Source organism: Trachinotus anak, unplaced genomic scaffold, assembly GCF_046630095.1.
Source record: "Trachinotus anak isolate AG129_WGS33_773 ecotype Australia unplaced genomic scaffold, CSIRO_AGI_Tana_v1 ptg000034l, whole genome shotgun sequence".
Lineage (NCBI taxonomy): Eukaryota > Metazoa > Chordata > Actinopteri > Carangiformes > Carangidae > Trachinotus > Trachinotus anak.
This window is the reverse complement of record NW_027273885.1, coordinates 7,903,318-7,925,128: the sequence shown is the minus strand read 5'-3', so window position 1 is coordinate 7,925,128 and position 21,811 is coordinate 7,903,318. Positions and strand designations below refer to the sequence as shown.

At 41.4% G+C, this 21,811-nt stretch overlaps 1 protein-coding gene across 1 annotated transcript in view; it reads left to right on the top strand.

The window, feature by feature from the left end:
* The first annotated feature begins 2,261 nt into the window (after positions 1-2,261).
* The window catches only part of LOC139614562 (immunoglobulin superfamily member 11-like), a 63,724-nt gene continuing 44,174 nt past the window's right edge, over positions 2,262-21,811 (top strand). The window contains exon 1 of the mRNA XM_071471912.1: positions 2,262-2,286. The gene's annotated coding sequence lies outside the window, so the exon portion shown is untranslated. The remainder of the gene's footprint in view (positions 2,287-21,811) is intronic.

The window sequence follows — 21,811 nt, the reverse complement described above, 5'->3', positions numbered from 1 at the left end:
CGCTGATGCAGAAAATATGACAGAATATTACTGAGTGCTTGTTTTTAACACTGAATGCATCATTGAGAACCTGTAGTCAACTTGGAATCGAATTTGTAAATGTGGGTTTACATGAATAAGGACAAGGCATTTTTTTCTCTGTGAGTTTGGCCTCCTGCTGTTGAATTAGACCTTGTCACACATGAAGTGGGTGTAATAGGATTCTCCATTGAGCAAGTGCATGACAGTATGTTTCCAATATTAAAAGCACTCACCTCTCTACAAAATGTTATTTGGATTGGTAACACGAAACAGCAATACTGAGGCATTACTCCTGCAAAATAGGCACCATAAAGACAAATATGCTGGAAGTTTATGTATGAAAAACAGTGTTTGTGATGAGGTGTGGTCCTGTGATATGAATGTATGTGGTCATGCACTTCCACATGAACAACCTCAGCACAGACGTAGTTCATGTGTGTGTGTGTGTGTCAGGAGCAGATTGTGAAGCTTATTTGTATGCCACAGCAGCCTCTGTTGTTTCCAGGGCTCCTGTGTCCTGGGTGGTCAGCCTGAGAGAATCAGATGTTTTCAGCAAAGGACAGATCGTAACTGCCAGTGTCTCCTCTTTTCACGATACCATGAATGGAACTACAGTGCAGGACAAAGAAGCAGTGTTTTGCACAAAAAGAAGAAAGACTGACTGAAATTGAAAAGTATATCAAAGTCTTGAGACAGCAGTCTAATCTAGGAAAGTAAAGAGATAGAAATTCATAAATTCACAACTAAGTGTGTTTTTTTTCTCCCCTGGAGAGACCATTTCAAGTGGTTGCATGCAAACAAAAAGCTTTTATCACTGATGGTTGCATTCAAAGCACTTTCAGTGAAGGTAAAGAGTCTCAGACTCTCACTGCAGGTTAGCAAATTGTCACTGATCAATCTGCAGCCAGCGCTGGACCATCCCGACGAGCAGATCCTGTTATCAGACAGCAGATGTAGCAGGCATCTGTTAACACATGTACAATTCAACTAGATGACAGGGTTTTTCATCCAGCAGACATGAGCTGGTTTGTTCCAGTGCATCGGCTTCAGACTGGAAACCTGTAATTGAGGGCAGAGTGGTTTGGGGAATTGAGGAGAAAATGTACTTTTTGGGGGATTTACTTCTGGCAGTGTTGGTCGGCACCGTTTGGCACTGGGAGGCATTTAAAACATTCATTTAAATTCCCAGTGAATCCATAATTTATTATGTATAAAACAAAGATGTAAAGGTTTTAACAAAGTGTTTTCTTTAATGTCCTATGTGGCCAGTGAGCATTACCACACCTCTTATGAAATTAATCATATTTTGCACTGTAGCGATGTTTTAATGTGCCCTCAGAAAAATCTGTAATACTTTTTATTCTGTAATACTGTAACATGTAAGAGGCACTATATGCTGCTATCACACTGGTGCCTTCATCTAGGAGCAGAAGTAAAATAGGCTGATTGATGTTAATTGTAACGACAACAGCAGTGAACATGATATTGGCAAGTCAATGGCATCATATCTGATTATGTTTTCCTGGCAGAGGAAGAGAAAAGAAAGCTTAGTTTAAGTGCTACTGGGAAGCAGCAGATGACGATGATGGAAAGACGTCCATAGAGACGCTCACAAGACAAGGTGATGATGCAAAGATCTGGTAATGGCTTGCAATCTGAGTACTTTTGGATATGAGGTTTGTCAGGGAAGTTATTTTCCATGTGTGGTGCAGACGTGTACTCATGGCATGTATTTACCACATGTGAATGATGGCTTCTTTTTTTTTTTAGTGGATATGCATCCATGCACAATAATTACTTCATTCCCACTGCCAGGGAAGGATTTAATTAACTGTCTCCTGTCAGGGTAGATAATTAGTCAATAATGCAAGCGCGCACACACACACACACACACTTTTTCTCTCTCTTATACACACACAGAATATGTCAATATGTTTGCCATCCCAACACCAATGTTCAGACTAGAATGTTCTAACAATTACTTGCTGTTAAAAAGTACAAGCCTCGAGTGACACGGCTCAATAGGCAATTACAGAGGAGTATTGAGAAAAGCTGCAGACAGGACCTGAGCGTGTTATGGGTTCTGTCCACCTACAGAGAGCTAATGTTGATTTTTGTTTTAAATTGCTTCATCAGTGTGGTAGCACACCGTATGATCTGCACAGCCTGGCTTATGTCTATTTGGAACACAACAGTAATTATGTTTTCTACTTCTTCTTTTTCTCTCTGCTGCAGGTTCAAGGTTTGATCTACACACAGGGAAAGGTAAAAATAAAAAGAAGTCTTTAACTTACTTTCAAATCTCTTAGTCTCTTAGCTCTTTCTCTACTTTCCTTTTTTTCTGCATGCACGGGGGAGACAGGATGATTAGCTGGCATTAGACTGTATCTGCAGTTGTGTGTGTTCAGGTTGTGTGTGAATGGATAGAGAGGCATTATTGGGGGGATTTGTGAACCAGTTTGTTGTTGTTTTTACTGCAGACTCACACCCACAGTTACTGCAGGAGGCTGTTGTCCTAATCACAGTGAGCATATAATGTGGATTCAGGGTGTCTTATGGTATCAGTCATCATAATCACACACAAACACACAGAACATACAGCCTGACTAAGATAGTGCAGCACACATGCACCTGCTGCTACTGCAAAAAACTACTTTGTGTTTATATCCCACATTATGTCTCCACATGAATGCCATCTGTGAGATGCTAATGGTTGTTTCCCAAAATTATCACTTGAAGTGTCTTAGAAGCTCCCATGCTGTGTGTTTAGCTATGCATGTTCTGTATGTGTAAGGTTATGACTCAATGGGATGTCTCCCCCAACTGATTTTAATAAACACACAAACACAAAAGTACATCAGCACTTTGTCTATTTAGGTGTTCTTCACAGTCACATTCATAGCTGGTTTTCTTTCTGTGGTATTGCCACAAAATGCTGCCTATAGCATTTTATCATCACGTTGATGGTGGACCTACAGCTCTTTTTGGTCTATTTCTGGCAGATGGAGTCTGTAACGGTTTATGACTGTGGCCTTCCCTCTGTAGATCCCAGAGTATTTTAGTCCAGAATAATCCCCACCATCTGCTGTCTCCTCTACTACGTTTTAGTGCTCAGTATCTTTCCCTCTAGCTGTCACTCCAGTTTATTTCCTATGGCATTTCCTCTTTCTGATTTCTGTTTTGCTGCGATCCCTCCCAGCTGGAACTTTTATTGTGATGCCTCTCTTCCTCTTCCCATTCAGTCTCTCAATCTCCATCACGCTCCATCTCTTTACTCCACTAAATCTCAATCTCATAGCTTTTTTCTTCCTTGTGGATCTTAATTCCCCCCCCCCCCCCCCCCCCCCCCATCCTCTTTTCGATGATCTCTTCATCATGACTTCCTCATGTGTCCTTTTAAGATCTGCTTTTCGTCTGTCTTGTCTTAAATCTCTGGATGTCTCTACACACTCTGCTCCTCAGTGTTTCCCTCTTTATCCCCCTCTCCATCCACACATACACGCCCACGCCAACCACTCTCAGCAGACTGTCAAATCCTAATCTGGGCTTCATGACCACTATACCTCCCGGTTTCCTATTCAAAGGTATTAAAAACCCACTCCACGAGGAATGCATGGAGATACATTTAATATGTGCATTATTCCAGAAAAACTACACCAGTAACCACTATTTGTAAATCCGTCCCTGAGGTTGTGTGTAAAGGCTTCCTATGTCTTAGTAACTGCTACAAAGGGATTGGGTCGTACCGTTGAAATTTAGGAATATCTTCTTAACTAGTGATGCGAGAATCTGATACTAGGAAACATCTGTAGCATTGTCCAATCAGAGGCTATCAGTCAATGCAGCATCATGAAATGCAATTGAATATATTTAACTTGAACAGCAGATAGTTCAGAGAGGAATGGGCTCAGGACTGAAATCACAACTGTAAAAATTATATGCTGGCTCAGAAAATCTCATTTGAAATGTGGAAGGCTCTCATCTTCCTCTACAAGCAACACAAAGGTGCCCTGGGAAGCTGCAGTTGTTCTGTGGCAACTGGTACATGACGACTGCAGAAACCCTCAAGTGTGTACAACTGTATCCCTTCTCTTGTCTGCTCTCCTCTCCCGAACAGATGCTCTAAGTGAGGATGAGCTTTTTGTCAAATTGATACAACTGAGAACATGACAACCACACGTCACTTAGCACAGAAACACATGCATTTGTGACATTAACAATCTCCTTAGTAAGAAATTCAATGGGCTACAATGACAAGGGCAGAGTTTATTCTTCCTGCTAGATTCACATGTACTGTGTGTGTCTCCGAGGGGCTCACAACAACAACAGCTATGATAAAAGAAATATAGACAGGTATGACATCAGCACCTCGGTGACATGGTTGTCGGCCATGTACAGCACATCTCCCCAGCACACAGCTGGATTAACATGACTGAATGGATTATTGAGTGTGTAACTGTGTGTGTTTGTGTGTGTGTGTGTGTGTGTGAAAGTGAGAGAGTCAGATAGAAACAGAATGATAAAACACAGTGGTGACTCCTGTGTCAAGTAGGTATTTGATAAAGCCGGATACCTTCAACAGATACTGATAATACCCTGAGATCATCATATTTTGGCTCAACTGCTAATGACATCACAAAACCATGCACGACACATGTACGTGTGAGCTCACACACACACACACACACACACACACACACACACACACACACACACACACACACACACACAATGAGCAGATCACAGCCTCATCATCTCGTCACTCCTATCGCTAAATCCATTAGCAATAGGAGTCACAACCTCATTCTCCACCAATTTCCCCCCCACTTCCACTTCCTCTTCTCTCATTCTTTACCAGACATCATGTCCCCTGTGTGGGACATTTTCTCTCTGTCTGTTTTTCAGAGCTTGTCTGAAAAATGACGTGAAGAGAGACAGACGAACAGCGAGATTAAGCACGTAGGTGTTCACAGCCTCGAGGGCACTTCTGGGGTACAGTTTTCTAAGTGGCAGCTAACGAGCCAGCCTCTCATCGTGCCACTCGAAATGACATATTTATCAGAACTTACCATTTTACAGTCCTCTGAGAGCACACGGTCATGTAAAAGCAGACAAAGATAATTTCGGCCACAACACACACATCATTCATTTAAAGCATCTGCATTTTGAGGCTTCAGGCTATGGTTGTCCTCTAAGGATTTTTTGATAAAAACAAAGATTACCTGATGGTAATGATCATGCTCCCTGAAATACATCATTTGTCTTGTCTATTCCTTTAAAGAAAACAAAACTATATATTTATGTGTGTGTGTGTGTGTGTGTGTGTGTGTGTGTGTGTGTGTGTGATAGTGTGATTGCCAGCTGGGCCATTTATGCTAAAATTGCTTTCCTCTCTGCCGTAAATTGCTTTGGATTGCTGGTGATAGATACTTTTGCCATTTCTCTTCAGAGTTCAATATTAAAATCTGCCATGATGTCATTCTTCTGCAGCCAGGAGCTGCTGCAATGTGTTTCTTGGATTACTGTATTTGAACATCGCGTAAAGCTCTAAGAATGTCAATAATGAATATGAGGCATGCAATCTGCTTGACTATTCAGAACGCTCCTAATTGAAATGCTTAAAAAGACAGCTCTGGCTAATCAGCTTAGAGATGTAGTCCACAGTTGACGGATAATAAAGAGGATCTTAGTGCTGAAGAGTCTATTACCACCCCTGTAATGAGAGTTCACATAATATGATCTGAGGACAATGGAGGGATGGAGAAGTTAGGAGAGAGGGAGCGGCAGGCTGGGAGAAGGGAAAGAAGAGATGGTTCCCATTGTTCAAAAAGAGGGTTAAAAAAAAAAAGAAGCATCACATCAAAGGGGCTGAACACCTGCTGCATAAATGTCAGTTTGTAAGAATTTGTTTTAAAGGTAGCGACTGAGGTAATGAGATGAGATGCGAATGGAAGGTTGATGCAGGATTTAAGATTGAGCGTGGCCATAGGGACACAAATGTGTAATAACGGATGCTGAATAGTGCTGTCGTTGTAAGAAATGTTAAACCTTAAAATAAATAAACTAGAAAGTGGGAGCTACAACAATGACAACCTATTTTATTCCAGACTCAACAGGTTGTTTATCATTGCTTAATAAAGTATCATGACATGAGTGTTTTCTGATCTCCCAGCTCTGCAGTTAAGGTATGGTTTAAAGATGAGGTGGCTAAAAATACTTCAGTACTAAAAAGAAAAATGCTTACTGTAGGACAAGAGAATTCAAACATGGTGTTGGTCCTCCCTGTAAGATTATGTGTTAGGATAACAGTAACACCACTTTTGTTTTTGGCACTAAAGACGGCAGAACTGCTCATCAGGCGGACAAATTGTTTCAAAAGCATTAACCCAAGTGCAACATGATGAATGTGAATGTCTGGATGTGTGCTCCGTCATAGCAATGTTTAAACAATATTGCATCGCCTTTCTCTCTATGAGTGTAGCTGTTTGGATTAGTTATAAACACTTTTAAACAAATTGAACAAATTCAAACACAGCCCATCCCAAGAAAGTATAGTCATTTGCACAACTAACACCGATCTCTTGTCAGGAAGAAAAGTTAAAAAAAAAAAAAAAGTTATTTTCTTCATTGGAGGAATCTGGTCAGGACATCTGAGCTGGTCTGGAGTCTAGCAGCTGACATGAACATGTGAACAGCTTTACCACTCAAGGCAAACAAAAAGTAGTGTAACTGACCCGAGAAAAGATAAAAACATGATGACTTTCTCTAAATCAGAGACGGATGAAAATGATCTTGAAAATGATTTTTTAACTTTTTAACAGTGGACAGAAACAAGACTCAAAGATAAGGTTAAGACTGAATGTTTGTATTATATTAAACATGTTTTTTTTGTCTCTGAATTGCACCAAAAAGTTGTGATTTTTGACAAGCTTGAGAATACAGCAGAAGATGACAACCCAAAGCCCCCATTGCCATCTGCAGTCCAGTATGACTAATGTAACAGGTGGCTTCCCATATGCAGACAAATATATTGACATATGTCGTGTGTACTGGCATTGGAAGAATGTTTTTGGATTATCGTGACGTGGATCTTTTCGTATTGCCGCATTCTTTTGACAGACAACCTCAGAGGAACAAGCACCTGTAAAAGTAACAGTTATTAAGTGCTGACGAGTCTGTTTCCAGCGCCTCAGACAGGCTGCTTCGTGCAAAAGGATAATGCACCTTGTTTCCGACATGATGTATCCTGGGAAATCAGTGTTGCAGTGAACAAAGTTAACATCACAGTGAATCACGGTTCACTGATGGGCTGGGGTGCAGTGATGAAATGCCACAAGGCGACTCTCTCCCAACCGTCTGTCACTCATCTCTCTCTCACTTTCACTCATACACTGACCCTCCAACCTCACCTTCTGACGTGCACATGCTGTGCACACACACGCAGAGTTTCTAAAGCCTGTGTTTATGAGTCAGACAGAGGTCAGGGCTGTGCAGTATGAGTGGAATGACACAGGGGCACACAAGCACATTTCCAAGCAGCTCCTCTCTGGATAAGAGAGGGCAGTGTGACATAAAACCTTATCTTAGAGCATGCAGTAACCCTCGCTCGACTTATCTCGTTGTAAAGCACATTTGGAGGTTCTGTAAAATGTGTTTCGTAATCCTATTAAAGTTGAAAGTTGAAACAAACACCACCTGGTATTAACAGTGCATGCCATCTACGTATTGAAGGGCCTCAGTATGATCAGATGTCCAGTTTTAACCTGTCCTTGCTCTCTCTGTCCTCTGTCCTATATAGTAACAACTAAGGAGCAACTAAGATTATTTACACTTGGGGACCAGATATGTCATATCTCATAGTTTTAAATGTGATACAATAATTATTTCTACATAATGGACATATAAAAATGGAGGCATTAATCTGAATACAACCACAGGTAGTGAGTTTAATAGTTAAACATTGTACGAAACATGCTTATTTGCTTTCTTGCTGAGAGTTAGAAGAGAAGATCGATACCACTCTTACATCCGTCCATCAGTAAAGCCAATATAGCCAAGATGGGAAGCAGGGTGGAGAAAGCTGGCATGGCTCAGTCCAAACATAGATGTCACTGTCCCCACCCAAGAAAAGACTGACACATAATCCCTCCTAAACTTGCAACCTGTTAATTTACACTATTTCTTTCTTCTAATGTGTTAATTTGTGAGATTGAGAGATTCAGGTAGGGTGCTTTTAACTTTGGACTGAGCCAGGCCAGCTGTCACCCCCTGATTCCAGTCTCTGTGCTAAACTAAGCTCACTTATTGCTGGCTGTAGGTTGTGTTTGCATCTTTACTGCAAAGAGCACTGTGCTTTACTGTCTGTTTTACTGTCTTGTCTTTGAGTGGTGTTCAGGTCGTCATCTTTTGAGAAGAGAATTATTAACTGTAAATAGAAATATGTCCAAAAGAGAAGACATGGGCGGTAGCTTCTTTGGTGTCAGCAGGTGGTTTTTTTTCAGTGCAAACAACTGCCACCAGTTAATGAAGGGTAGTAGAATGATGGCTCTGAAGCAAAAAGTGGCTCAGATCTTTAGGATACTGGTAGCTGGACAATAAGACAACAGTGTTCAACCTGTAGTATTAAAAGTAAAGGGGGCATGTCCTCCTCATCCTCAGTGGAAATTACACCCTTGACTGTATCGACATGAGAGTGGTACTGATCGAATCATCTAACGATTGGTAAAAAAGTGATTAAATATCTGTCGTTTTGAACACACCACAGAATCTTTAGATGCAGGTTTCAGAATGATATTCCTCCAAATTGTTCACATGGGTTAAACGTAACAGGAAGTGCTCTAGTCCATGATGTGCTATTAGTATATTATATGTTAGCTGTGTCTGCTCTGCCCTCCAGCCAGAGACAGGACTACTTTTTCTCCACATGTGTAAGGTGGGCAGATGCCAGCCACAGGAGCGGAAGAAAAAGGGCACAACTAAAGTCCTGCTACTCATTATCGTCAACAACACCATCATTAATCATCACACCTTGAAGCATCTGAGACCTGCAGGATATACAGTACGAATTAACTGTGAGCTGGGTTCAAAGGGCGGCTGCAGTTTGGTATGAACTCACCATTAGCCTATATAGACCAAGACAACGTGACCAGAGCCATGCGTTTGTCTTTAACTAGGTCAGACATTGTTTTGTAGGTTGAAACTTAAAATCTGTGAGCCCATATTGTTGTAGTTGAACACAGCACTGTTCTGTGTAAGCTGCATTTACTTTTTCGCCGCTCCTCTGCACAGCACAGAAGCTATAAACAGTCGACTTTCATCACAAAAGGATGAGATGATGAGATTTGGAGGATGTCTTTTTTAGGGTGTGCTGCTGTCATGTCGATATCTTTTTGTGTTCCAACCTGAGGTGTGTGTAAAGCGAGGGAGGCATTGTGGGTAAGCATGAGGTCGGGCCCTGAAGCTCAGGCAGTGGTTAGTGTGAGGCGGCTAATTTAGAAAGTGTTGTGTCAGAGTAATAGGAGCTGAGAGGAAACGCCTGATACATATCACAGACACACACACACACACACACACACACTCACACACACACACACAGAGAGAGAGAAACTGCCTGCCTTTTTCACTGACTAACTACTGACACTGCGAACTTGACCCATTTGCTGGAATGGAACAATTATTCATTGTACGTAAATGAAAAAGAAGTGATGTGTGTGGAAAGAGAGGAGAGTAAGAGGCCTTTATAAAGACAGACAACAGATGGGGAGGAAATGTGTTGAGTTTGGAGAGGTGGGTCTGGCAGAGGGCAGTTAAAAGTTTGTGTGTGATTGACAGAAGAAGACAAGAAGTGAAAAGGGTGGGGGTGGGGGCAGCTGTCCTTAGATGTCTGTCTCCGAGGGCTCAACCAGGAGACATCTTTTAAGTTTTTCAACCTTGGCATGAGTGTAAAGATATGAAAACAGTGTCTTGAAATGAAATTGTATGGACAGTGGGGTTGGAAAAATATTTTCTGACAACCTTCTTATTCTGAAAAAATATCTTCAGATGGTAGATTTATGTTGAATGAAATAAATGAGTTATTTTTGGATCAGGAGTTTAATATATAAGATGGACTGATTGTAATTTACAGTTCTGTGGGAGTTGTAACCTTCTTCTCTTTGCTTCTTAAACTTGAGACCCTTTAACTGATTATTGCATAATTTAAGAAATACAAGGTTGACCAGAGGAAATGAGCCAGTTTTCCCACTGATTGACCTTTGGGAAATAAAAATGGTTTTGTGAGCCAGAAGCAGCGCCTAGGATCCAGCAGAGCAACGTGATCCATACTCCAACCACCTGGAGTGATTGTCATAATCACAGGAGCTGGGATGAAGAATTGGCTGGAGCGTGTATTGATTTCTGCTCACTGTATTGTAGCTCTGGCACACAGGTTGACGGCTGCATCACTGTGGCGTGTTAACGCTGGTGCACCAGTGAGACACATGGAAACGACCTGTGGCCTATTCATCTTCCCCTGACTGGATGCTCGTGCTTTGATTTCTTGTCCTTGCCACCTTCTGGCTGCCTGTGTGACAGTTTGCCTCCTATCTCTCTGTCATACGTGTGAGGAGGACTGATATCTAACACGTACATGCAGCTCACCGCCCCATTGATTATGAAGCTATTTGTTGTGGGGATGATTTGAGCCATGTCACAGCGCTCATGCATTATGCACGAAATATTGCACTCTTAGCTGCAGGAGAAAAGCAATAAATGCTCTGCTATCATCTGTTATTCTGGGAAAATTAAAGGACAGTAATGTGCTTTTTGAGAGCTGACCAATGGATACCAATGTTTCTCAGCAATTGTTTTTTTTGATAGTAGCACTTTTGGACATCATTGCCTTCCCTGCTTCTATGGTTTTCCTGCAGTTTTGGAGAGGTGGCATATTTTGTGTCATTACCATATCGATGAAATATTCTGTTTTAAATCAAGCTACACAGCCCCTCTCCTTGAATATCACTGTGAATAACTGAATTTAGAGGTAAGGTCTTTTTTTAAACATCTGCTTGCATGTCATACAGTATCGGAAATCATCTCCCACAGAAGAACTCATTAGTCAGCATGGCAGCTATGTGGTTTCAATTTTTTTTTTTTTTTAGGTGAAGGCCACTGGATATATTTTATTTACACCTCTGTGAATAATTCAGGGGAACTGGTTCTAGATGGAGGTAGCTCGCTTACTGTCTGACGTCTATGAATGGTTGAGTTATTCTAATGATGCCTCTCTCCCCCGTATGTATCAGTGCTTCAGGCTTTACCATAGCTGCTCATCAGAGGGTTTCTGGATCGAGAGCAGGAAGATTCTCTCTCAGCAAAAAGTCGCTCACTTAGCTGGTACTTGCACAGAGGGACGAGCCTCGGCCTCCTGAACCTCTTGCTAACGTTCTAGATTCAACTCCCCAGGTGTGCGAGTGTGATGTGTGTGTGAGCATGCACATCTAAATTTGTACAAGTTGCATTTGTATCTTTATGTCCTGCATGTCCTGCTATCTTTTCCATGCAAATGTGTCTCCCTCTTTCTTTTTGCAGGGCAGTCCCTCCCTTTTTTTCCTTCATCTTACCCACAGTTCACCCAGTTTCATTCTCTTGCCTTTAACTCCATCTTTTTATCCTGCCTCATGTCTCAGTCCTCACTCCATCCTCACCCTGCCTCTTTTCTCCCCCCATCCCTTTGCTCCTTCTTTATCCACTCCTTCATCTCTGCTTTGAAGTGACCACAAGGCGTACCTTATCAAAAAGGGCTTCATAAGGCCCCTCAGCATTTTCCCAAGAGTGTTGTGTGTGTGTGTGTGTGTGTGTGTGTGTGTGTGTGTGTGTGTGTGCGTGCAGCCGCGCGCTTGTGAGCAAGACATGTTTGTCTCAAACTGATCTCTCTGCTGGGGAATCCAACCTGTCAGAGCTGACACAATGTTCAAACAATATCCACTTTAGAAATATCTGACTCCAGGCAGTCATGGTGTTGCAGGTTGGGAGGAAATGAAATTTTTGCACTGTAGGATGGGATTCAGCGGAAATCTTCTGAAACTAAAGTGTTAGATGGATAGTTTGACGCTCACTTTTTTCTTGCAGTTGAGAGAAGTGAGCTATTCAGCTTGGACTTCGGCCAGCTGCAACTGGGTCTCTAAAAACAGCAGTCATCAGTTGCTCAGTGCAGGCTCCCTCGTTCCTCCCTAACACACACACACACACACACACACACACACACTCCATCTCCTTATTCTCTTTCCTCCAAGCCTCTAAGATTCCCTCCTTACTTCCTCTGATCTTCTGAACATCAATCCCTCATTCCTCAAAGCAAAAGCGAGGGGACGGGAGATGACAAAAATGAGATGACAGATTACCTGCTATATATAGAGCCAGTCTTATGCTGCCTCCCTTATTCATCTTCTCTGTGCACCCCCAAGACATTAGATACACCTTTTGGTTTGCGACTGGCAATGCAAATGGACCCTCTCCCTCATCACAGTGCTGTTGAAATTCAGTTTTTTGTAGACGGTACCGGGCCTCGTGGTGAGGATGTGGTAGCACGAGAGAATCACGGTGAGGGCGGTGTGGGTGTTGTTGCAGTGGTAAACCCCAGTCGTTTGTCTTCAGTTTAAAGATTTGACACGATCTCAGTAGCTCAGCCAGAGTATTAGCATTACTTTTAGCTGGGGGGGACAGTGTGACACAATTAAATAAGTCACATTTCACCAATGATAAAATAGGTAAGTGTGCTCATGCATGTTTGTTATACTTAGTGGCCACAGAGTCGTAGTAACTACCTAGAGAGAGATAGATGACCATGGTCCACAGCAGTAATATCCTCTGTTCCCTCCTGTCCGTTTGTCTGCTAAGTGTTCTTGTATCGCAGATTTATGATCTCCTCGCTCTGGGTGACAATATTATAAAGTATGGATTAGCACCACAGTGAAAGGCCTCGGATAATCTCAGTCTCGTGCTTTTTTCTGTCATTCTCACTCTTTTGTGCTGTCTCTCTGCCACCTCCCTCTGCTTCCTTCTCTCGCTGTAAATCACAAGATTTTCAGGATTTAGCTCGTGCTTAGAAGACTGATCATTTGTGTTACAAAACCAATACAGCTGGCCTCTTTGTTCTGAGCTCCTTTACAATAATATACCTAGAAGCTTGACACAACTTATTACTTGTCTGACTAATTTAAACACAGTGTCTTGGGTTTCTTGGTGGAGATTTTCAGAAAACACAACTTTTTATTGGTGTTTATTGTATTTTCTTTAAAGCCCCCTTCCACTCAGAAATGTGTTTTGCTTATTGCTACCTCACATTAATGTTTGACCTTCACTGAACAATGTCAGTGCAGGGTTTGACACCAGGAGACTGTTTTCAAATTCCTCCTGTATTTACAAGTGCGATTTTGTGACATCACAACTACTATGGAAGTTAATCGGGGTCCAGAAAGCAATTTGTGGAAACATGCCTCCAAGGGCACCTAGACGGCAAAGTTAAGTTCTTAAACACATAACTGAACCCTTTTATTTTGGGAAAATACATCAGACACCAACAATTATTCAAAGCAGAGCATTTTTATGCATCTGGAGGAAGGTTCAGTTATTTCTGGCTTCAACAATGCAAAGACATAGTTCCACAAATGAGTTTAAGTAAATGCATAACACAAGAAAAAACACCTTATAGTACAATAAAATTGACCTGCAGTAAATACAAATTCAGTAAATTCATAATGTTTGTTTTCTGTGGAGTCAATCAGAGACGTTGCTTGAAACCAGCTGTTTAGTTTTGAGGCAGTTACTGTCGTGTTGGTGTGAGGCTACAGTACCTGCAGACTTTTCCACACTTATCACAGCACATCACTTTGCTGTGTTTGCAAATGACATATAAGCAGACATGACTGGAAAACTGCATTAGCAAAGAGGAACAGTAGATAACAGATAAACACTCACCAACAGACATTTGACTTAAAAACTTAAATTACAGTGAAATCTAACAATGTCACAAAGCGACAAACCACTGTGCTTCAAAGGGAACAAAATTTCCTACTCAGTATGTTCTCACAGCGCATCACCACCAGAGGTTGTTACGGCTCAGAAGAGCTCCTAAAACATTACCACCAACACATGGCAGGATTTTTTTTACATTTAAAGAAGTTTTTTTTTTTTTTTTTTTTTTTTTTTTGTTTGGTTGACTTTCTGTCATACATGACAACAGTGTGTGAAACGACCAAGCTTTGACTCCTATGACGTTACAACTTCTTCGATTAATGGTATAATTACATTAAGTACTATTTGGTGCAAGAAATGTAAGAAAAGAAGTTGGCTACAGGTTGAACACAGACAAAAAAAAATCCCAAATCGGTTTTTTACCTCTTGCACCCGGAGGCCGTAGTAGGCTGCTTTTAAATGTAAAACCTTTGTTTCTTCAGAACACCCAAGGCATACAAGGGCTGTCACTTACACAGTTGTACAAAAGCCTCGGTGCATATTTATTCATTCAAAATATCGCTCTCTCTTTCTTGCGCTGTGTCTTCATCTCTTACACTTTAATCTCCTGTCTTGCTCATCACCATATCATCAGCATATTGCTGTGTCGTTCTCTTTCTTCTGTCACTGTAAAGTATCACTCTCCCTTCACACCACCCTTATGGTCCTTTAATCTTCACAGGAGAGAGGGAGGGAGAAAAGTGAGAGAGGGAAAGAAAGGGAGAGGTACAGGTCCAGACCCCCCCCCCCTCCCAGGGATATAATTTGTTATCGCATATATTTACATCGAACCAAAAGGTAAGGCCCTGCTTTACGCCAGTCATCCCATCTACCTGTGACTCGAGACATGAATAAAGATTCTACACTTCTAATTGGATTTTCCCTCTCCTGCTCCCCATGTCTTTGCCAGTAGCATAATTTTTTATCACTTTTTTTTTTAGATGAAACGCAAAAATATGTGCCAACGAGGGCAGGGAGAGACAAATTGGAGCCACGAAACTATTCCTTTTCATGCTGAGAGGAGAAGGAGAGCTCTGTTAGCCTAGCTGACATTCCACTTAATTTGATTCATTACTGCGTGGTGACGGTATTGTCGCCACATGCAGGGAACTGGGCCAGTTGTACAGCTTTGAAATATCCTGATGGAGGACGGAACAACCAACACACTATGATAAAATATGAATCAAGACCAACTGGTGTGGCTTTTTCCTGGCCCCAGCCTGAAGTGAAAATTGCCTTTAACAGAACTTCTCACGATATTTGTGAAGCAGTTGTGAGAGCAAATTGGGGAAACAAATTGTTTGTGGAAATTCAGTCCAACCGATCAAAGTCCATGGGGCTCATAGAAGTTGAACTCAGCCAATGGACTGATGCTGCGTAGCAAATCATTGGTCAGTGGTGTTGATGAAAAAAGTATAGAGAAATTCTACGGTCAAATTTCATAAGGTTGAGGCTTGTCTTTTTTAAATATGTCTATATTACCAATAAATCCCATGAAATGACTAAAACCCAACAAAATGTTAGTCTGCCAATCAATACTTTTTAACTTTCCTAACCTGATGCACTTAGCCCCAAACCCATTAGCTAAATTATTTCCTAAAACAGCTGGGCACTGTAGTTTTTAGCAAATGCTACAAACAGGAGTAAATAGTCTTTATGCTGGGAACTATTTTTAGTGGCTGATTAATGCACAGTTGATGCATTAGTGAGTGTTTAAAGGTGGCAGCAGGACAGAGGATGTGGGATTGAAACGAAATAAACTACAGTGTGTGTTCATTGTAATGAAGGCACATGTCATCTGGTGCAACAGTGTGGCTCATTAATGTGTTTTTAATAGTTTTTGGACAAAAAAAAAAAAAAAAAAACTATGGTAAGACATTTCAGGCTTTGGCTTCACAGACAATACTTGTTGACAAGATCAATTCATTGTTGTAGTTGGTCTTTACATAGGATTTGCTAACAACAGAAAATATACAATAGCCTATAACCACATGTATCTTTACCTGGAATCTTGTACTGTAGATTTTGCATGGATAAGCTGAAAAACAAAAAACAGTCTAAATGTCCTTTGGGAATTTTAATCAAGAGATTTCCAGGTTTGCAGCACAGACAGTATGTTTACTGGTAGATGACAGAGTAATGCAACAATATGTGCCTGTGATATCACTGACATATGAGCAGACTCAAATGGAGAGCAAAGCACAATCTGTCTGTTTGACTTGCTGTTATGACTCATACAGTATGCATACAGTACAGGCAGCTGGTTGCTGGGAGTGTTTTGGCCACTAAGTTGTTCACTCATACTGTTGTATTTCAAATATGTAATGAGTGATAAATGAGTTACACTACACAAAACAATAATCATCTGAAATCATTTGAAGTCATATTAATTGTTAAAGTTTGCTAAATTTAAGAAACACTCATAAATGTATTATTAGATTATACTGTGTTGAGTAAGTGAATATTTTAACATAAAATTGAAGCTCTTCCCACTGTCACTGTAAATGTCCAGGAGACACGTGCTGTTTTGTGTGCTGTGTAGCACCCTAGTTATTCAGTGAGGTGTAGGGAGAGGCTCCTTACTGAGAGTCACCCACCACAGGGGCTCCCACCACTGTTGATATGTATGATTTTATCCCTCAAAGATGAATTAATTGTGAATTATATTACCATACTAAAAAAGAACCAGATCCTGGCTCTTCTTATGATATCGGCACAAAACATGCATTTAAATGAGTAATTATGTTATCATTTGTAAACCAGAGCAGGTAAAGACAAGAGTGCAGTGCTACTCCCTCTCCATAGATGTAATGGAACATCAGTAATCATGATTTTTACATGCATACACTGATCCTTACCGACAAATGCCTTGAGGAGAACGAGAAAGAACAACCAACCCATTTTTCACCGTCAGCATCCGAGAGACTTTTTTTTTTTTTTGTCACTGATGCTTTCTTCTACACGGTGGGCTGCACAAGGCATTACAACAAAGATGCATTTAAGCTTGTCCACAGACTGGTCTGGTCTGTTCGAAGTCTGGGTTGTGAATATTTTTTTTTTTTCAAAACATGTATGAACAGCACATTTTTAACCTTACAAAAATACTACCATGCGAATTTGTGTGTGCGTTAAACACTCACGAGGACATCCTCTGGCTTTTTCTGTCTTATGGAGAGTGAGATGCCTACGCTCCTCCATGCATCTTCATTTTTATACACAGGAGTGTAGAAAAAAGATCATTAGAAGAAGAGAAAGCAGCCCATAGTCTCCTAATGCATGCAGGAGGAAGACCATCTTGATTGGCGTGGGATGTGTGCATTCATTCATCGTTGCTACGCTTTCATACGCCGCCACAAGTGATTTTAAACCTAGCCATCCACCAAGTTCATCTCCCAAACCCCCGCTTTCCTCAGCCATAAATCATCATCTAGCCACAGGCCACTGGGCGCACAGCAAGGTGACACTCCACTCTGCTACCAACACCACTGGAGGTGGGAAGCAGAGACAGAGAGAGAGAGGGGAAGGAAGGATGGAGAGAAAGGGGGAGGAAAGGGCAATAGGTTGAGAACCAGGAGGAAAGAGTGAGATGGAGAGAGAGTGTGATCTATCTGCTCAGCTGCCACAGTGGGAGGGAAATCTTTGATGTAAACTCTATTACTGTTTGGCGTGTAGAGACACAGCTCAAACTTGAGTGAAACCCAGGGTGGTTCATGACACCACAGAAAGACTCCTGTCTGGAAATTCAGGCACATAGAGACTGTATCCTTACATGAGGGTATGAGGGAGAACTGGTCTAACAGTATAAAATATGTGTCCTTAACCTGCTGGTGATATAATTTCTATGGTCTGTCTAGTCCTTGAAGAAATAGTTTGGCTTGTAGGATTTTTTTCCACTGACCCAAAGTAATTAAAAAATACATTTTTTATATGTCTGTGTGCAGTTTGACCTCATGTTAAACAGCAAAAAGCCTATCTGAGCTCACTTCATGGATGCCTATGATATTAATGAGCAGCCCATTTCACTGTAGTCTGTGAAGCATCTCCAGGGACATACGCATGGTTTAAATAACTACAAATTGTATGTGGATTTTTATAAAGTAGCCTTATTAATAAAGTTGCTTACATTAGGCTATATCACACCGGGGATTTTGAATACTTGTTGTTAATGGAGTTGGAGTGACCCTCAGCCTTCTCCCTATTTGAAGTAACAGTCTGACATTTTAGGAAACAGGCTTATTCACTTTCTATCCCAGAGTAAGATGAGAGGATTGATAGCTCTCTCACGTATGTAGTCTATACTAAATATGAAACTTGAACCAGCAGGTGGTTAGCTTAGCGTATTGTACACACTGGAAGCGGGGGGAAACAAGGTAGGTTTGCTGATTACGTCTGGTTCCAGTAACTTGCAGACATGAGAACGGTATCAGTCTTGTCAGGTAATTCTTCTCTCTCTTATTCAGCATTCAGCAAAATTCCACAAAAACTTAAAATTAATTTCTTTTCACGACTTTTTTTTTTTCTTTTTTAACATTTCAGGTTCATTTATCTATCTTGAGAGGACACAACTTTTTTTATCCTCTTGCTATGATGCAACCTCAGAAGTTTTTGTCTTGGAATTTGTCAGGAACTCCTCTACTATGTATATTTTTCTAATTTAAGTAGAACAAAAAAGTGTGGCAGAGAGAAAAGAACTGGTGTAGGTGGTGAGTCTGTGCATAACCAACTGTGCCAGTATGATGAGCATGGTGTTTAACTGTGAGCCCCCAGAGCGTGAAGAATGTACTGTATGTGCTGTGCTGTAAAGCAGGTCTGTCCTTTTACTATATCCTGTCTTCTATTAGATGAATAAAACCCATGTTGGTTTGTAGAGTCGGTTTGCAAAGCAACATCTTGTTTTGAACTGTAAAATTCACTCATGAGGAACAGCTTTTTTTTATTTGCCTGTAACAATACGGATGATTTATACTGCATTCATTAATCAGCCCTCAAATGTAATGAGCTCATCCAAGTGGGAGCAGAAGGTTATGATAGCAGCTTAAAAGGGTGTTGGCTCACTTAACCTGGACTGTACTGGGTCTTATTTCATGCGAGGTGGTATAGACAGAAAATCAAATTTCATTTAATTAATCACCAGCTCAAATTTAATGACCCTTGTGTATTGGGGTAGAGAAAGCAATGTTACTTTCTTGGCACAGTCGCATTGCACATTACTGCTTGTGTCACACTGTCTCATTCAAACACAGATGAAGCTATTTACTATCTCATATTTATCTCTCTCTCTCAACTGAAATGAAGCAGGGAGACTGGATGTAATGGCATGAGATTGACCCAGCAGGCTCAGCGGGGAAGGTTCAATACCGCCATCGTTTTATTTCCTAGTTTATGAAAGAGAAACCGCAGAGAATGAAGCCAATGATTTATCAACCCTCAATGGTAACGATGCTACCCTTGTGCAGTGTTATAAGAGAGACACAGCAGGGGGGAGGAAAGAAAGGCAATGCACACTATTCCTCCGCTGCTACCACTTCCTTCATATACAGCAGTAACGACATGTGGATGCTGCATGGTGGAGGAGTCGCAACTATGGTGTAACTACTTAATATACTTACTGAAGGAAAGTAGAGTGTCATATAGTGTATATCTCAGAGATAATAAAGCCACAAGGTAAATATTATTAACAGCAATAGTTTTATTTTTACATGATATAAACACCCTGAATTACTGATGCTACCGCTGTTATTTCTTATTCTCATGAAGTAGATAGATGTGACTTTCATTGGGAAATGATAACCAGCACTCTGACTGAGTTCACGAGTAAGAAGAATATTCATTTTTTTAATTTTAACCATGCGGTGGCTCCTATAACATTAGCTGGCCGCTTACATCTGGACATACTCATGGCTGAAGCTGGTGCAATGATTGGCTCCCTGAGGAGGGAATTAAAGTACCTCCACTGAGAGAGTTTGACCACGGCGTTTCTTTGGATGAAATGCAAATGGCTGTATGCTGCTAGGTTTTTTTTTTTTTTTTTTTCCATCAAGGGAGAAAAGAAAGAGCCACTGCTCCTTCCTCCCCCCCTGCAGCATTTCTGTGACACAGACTAACGCAGACACACAGGCAGCATGTGAGCAGTGATTTCCTGATGTCAGCTACAGATGGCCTGTGCCATGCCAGATTAATGGCAATATTGAGAGGGGAAAAAAAAAAAATCCATGTGGAGTCTGACACAAATTGTTCAAGTTTACGCTGTGCTGTTCGGGTTTTAAGCTACTTGTAATTGCAATCATAACTATAAAGGTGATAATAATTGAACATAGGTTCAGGTTTATTTATGTCCTGACGTGCATGCATGTCTGCAGAATTGCTTTTCCAGTTGGCTCTCTGTGTTGTGATGAAAGGGTCTGAAGATGACGTGAGAGAAACAGCTGAGGACGGAGAGCCAGATGGATGGATGGATGGGCCGATGGTTGGGAGGAAGAGGAGATGAGCGTAGAAACCTTTTGTGTTTGTTAGTGCCAGCTCAGCATCCGCTCACGCACAAGTTTCTCCTCACACATCGCTCACACAAGGGGAGAGAAATTAGCACGGGGTCCTCATCTGCCCCCCACAATAAGTAAATCAGTTGCATTGATAATATACAATCCTGGTACAGCACTGTCTGAGCTTAATGTCTGTCACATCGCAGGCTTTTCATGGCACGTTTGCTCGCTTGCAGAACTGCAGTTAGATACAGAAAGAGGGCTACGCTGTGGTGTCAGTGGGCTATACAACACACACATCACACACATCACACACACACACACACACACACACACACACACACACACACACACACACACACAGGGACATAAACACACTCACATTCATGTCTCTTGCTCTAGGCAGTTCTTCTGCTTGGCTTGCAGTGCTTGTCCTTTGGTTGAATAAATGGCTCTGGGTAACCTCTCTGGTTCGTGCTGTGATAGCAACACTTAACGGTCCCTCCAGTTAGACTGGAACTGTAGACCACTTCAGTTTGGACCAAGACAAACAATAGTATTAGAGCCAGTTCCTGAAGCTGCTTACTTAGCAGATACAGGGATGTAGCACCTTCACTCCTACAGGTACTTGAGCACGTACACAGTTTTCAGTTTGACAAATGCCATTGTCACACTTATACCCCACTTGATCACATGTACTGCACAATAGTTTCAGTGTATTCAAGCTCAAACTCGTGTGCACGCGCACACACACACACACACACACACACACATATAAAGCTTTATAGCTGGATAATAATAGCTGGAGAGTCTGCATCTTGGGCTTATATTAAATATTCCTGGGTTTATATTGAATCCATATATTCTGAGTGCAGTCTCTGTAATACCCAGTGGTAGAATTACAAGTTTGCACTTTAAGCTGCTAGTTGTCATCGCTTTGTATGTGCTTAGTTTTAGTCCCACAGCTAGCAGATGCTCATCTATTTGTAGCCTGTCCCTTGCTGGTCTCCCAACACAGCAGAGATGATGTGTGAATTCTGCTTTCAAGTAGTCTTCAGTGGAAAGTGTAGTGGGGGGTGGGGTGGTGGAACACCATGCATTACCCTAACAGAGAACCAAGGTGTAGTGTAAATTATTATAAAGCACCAACTTCAAAGGGTAGGCCTCACATGTTAGATAAAGAGTGAAGTGAAACATGTTGAGAGAATTATATTTCAGCTTGTTCACGGATGTTGCTGCTGTTATTTGGGTTTTGGTTTTCTGACTGAGGCCTAAGGGAAGACACGGGGCTCAAACTAATGGCGCGCAATATATACAAT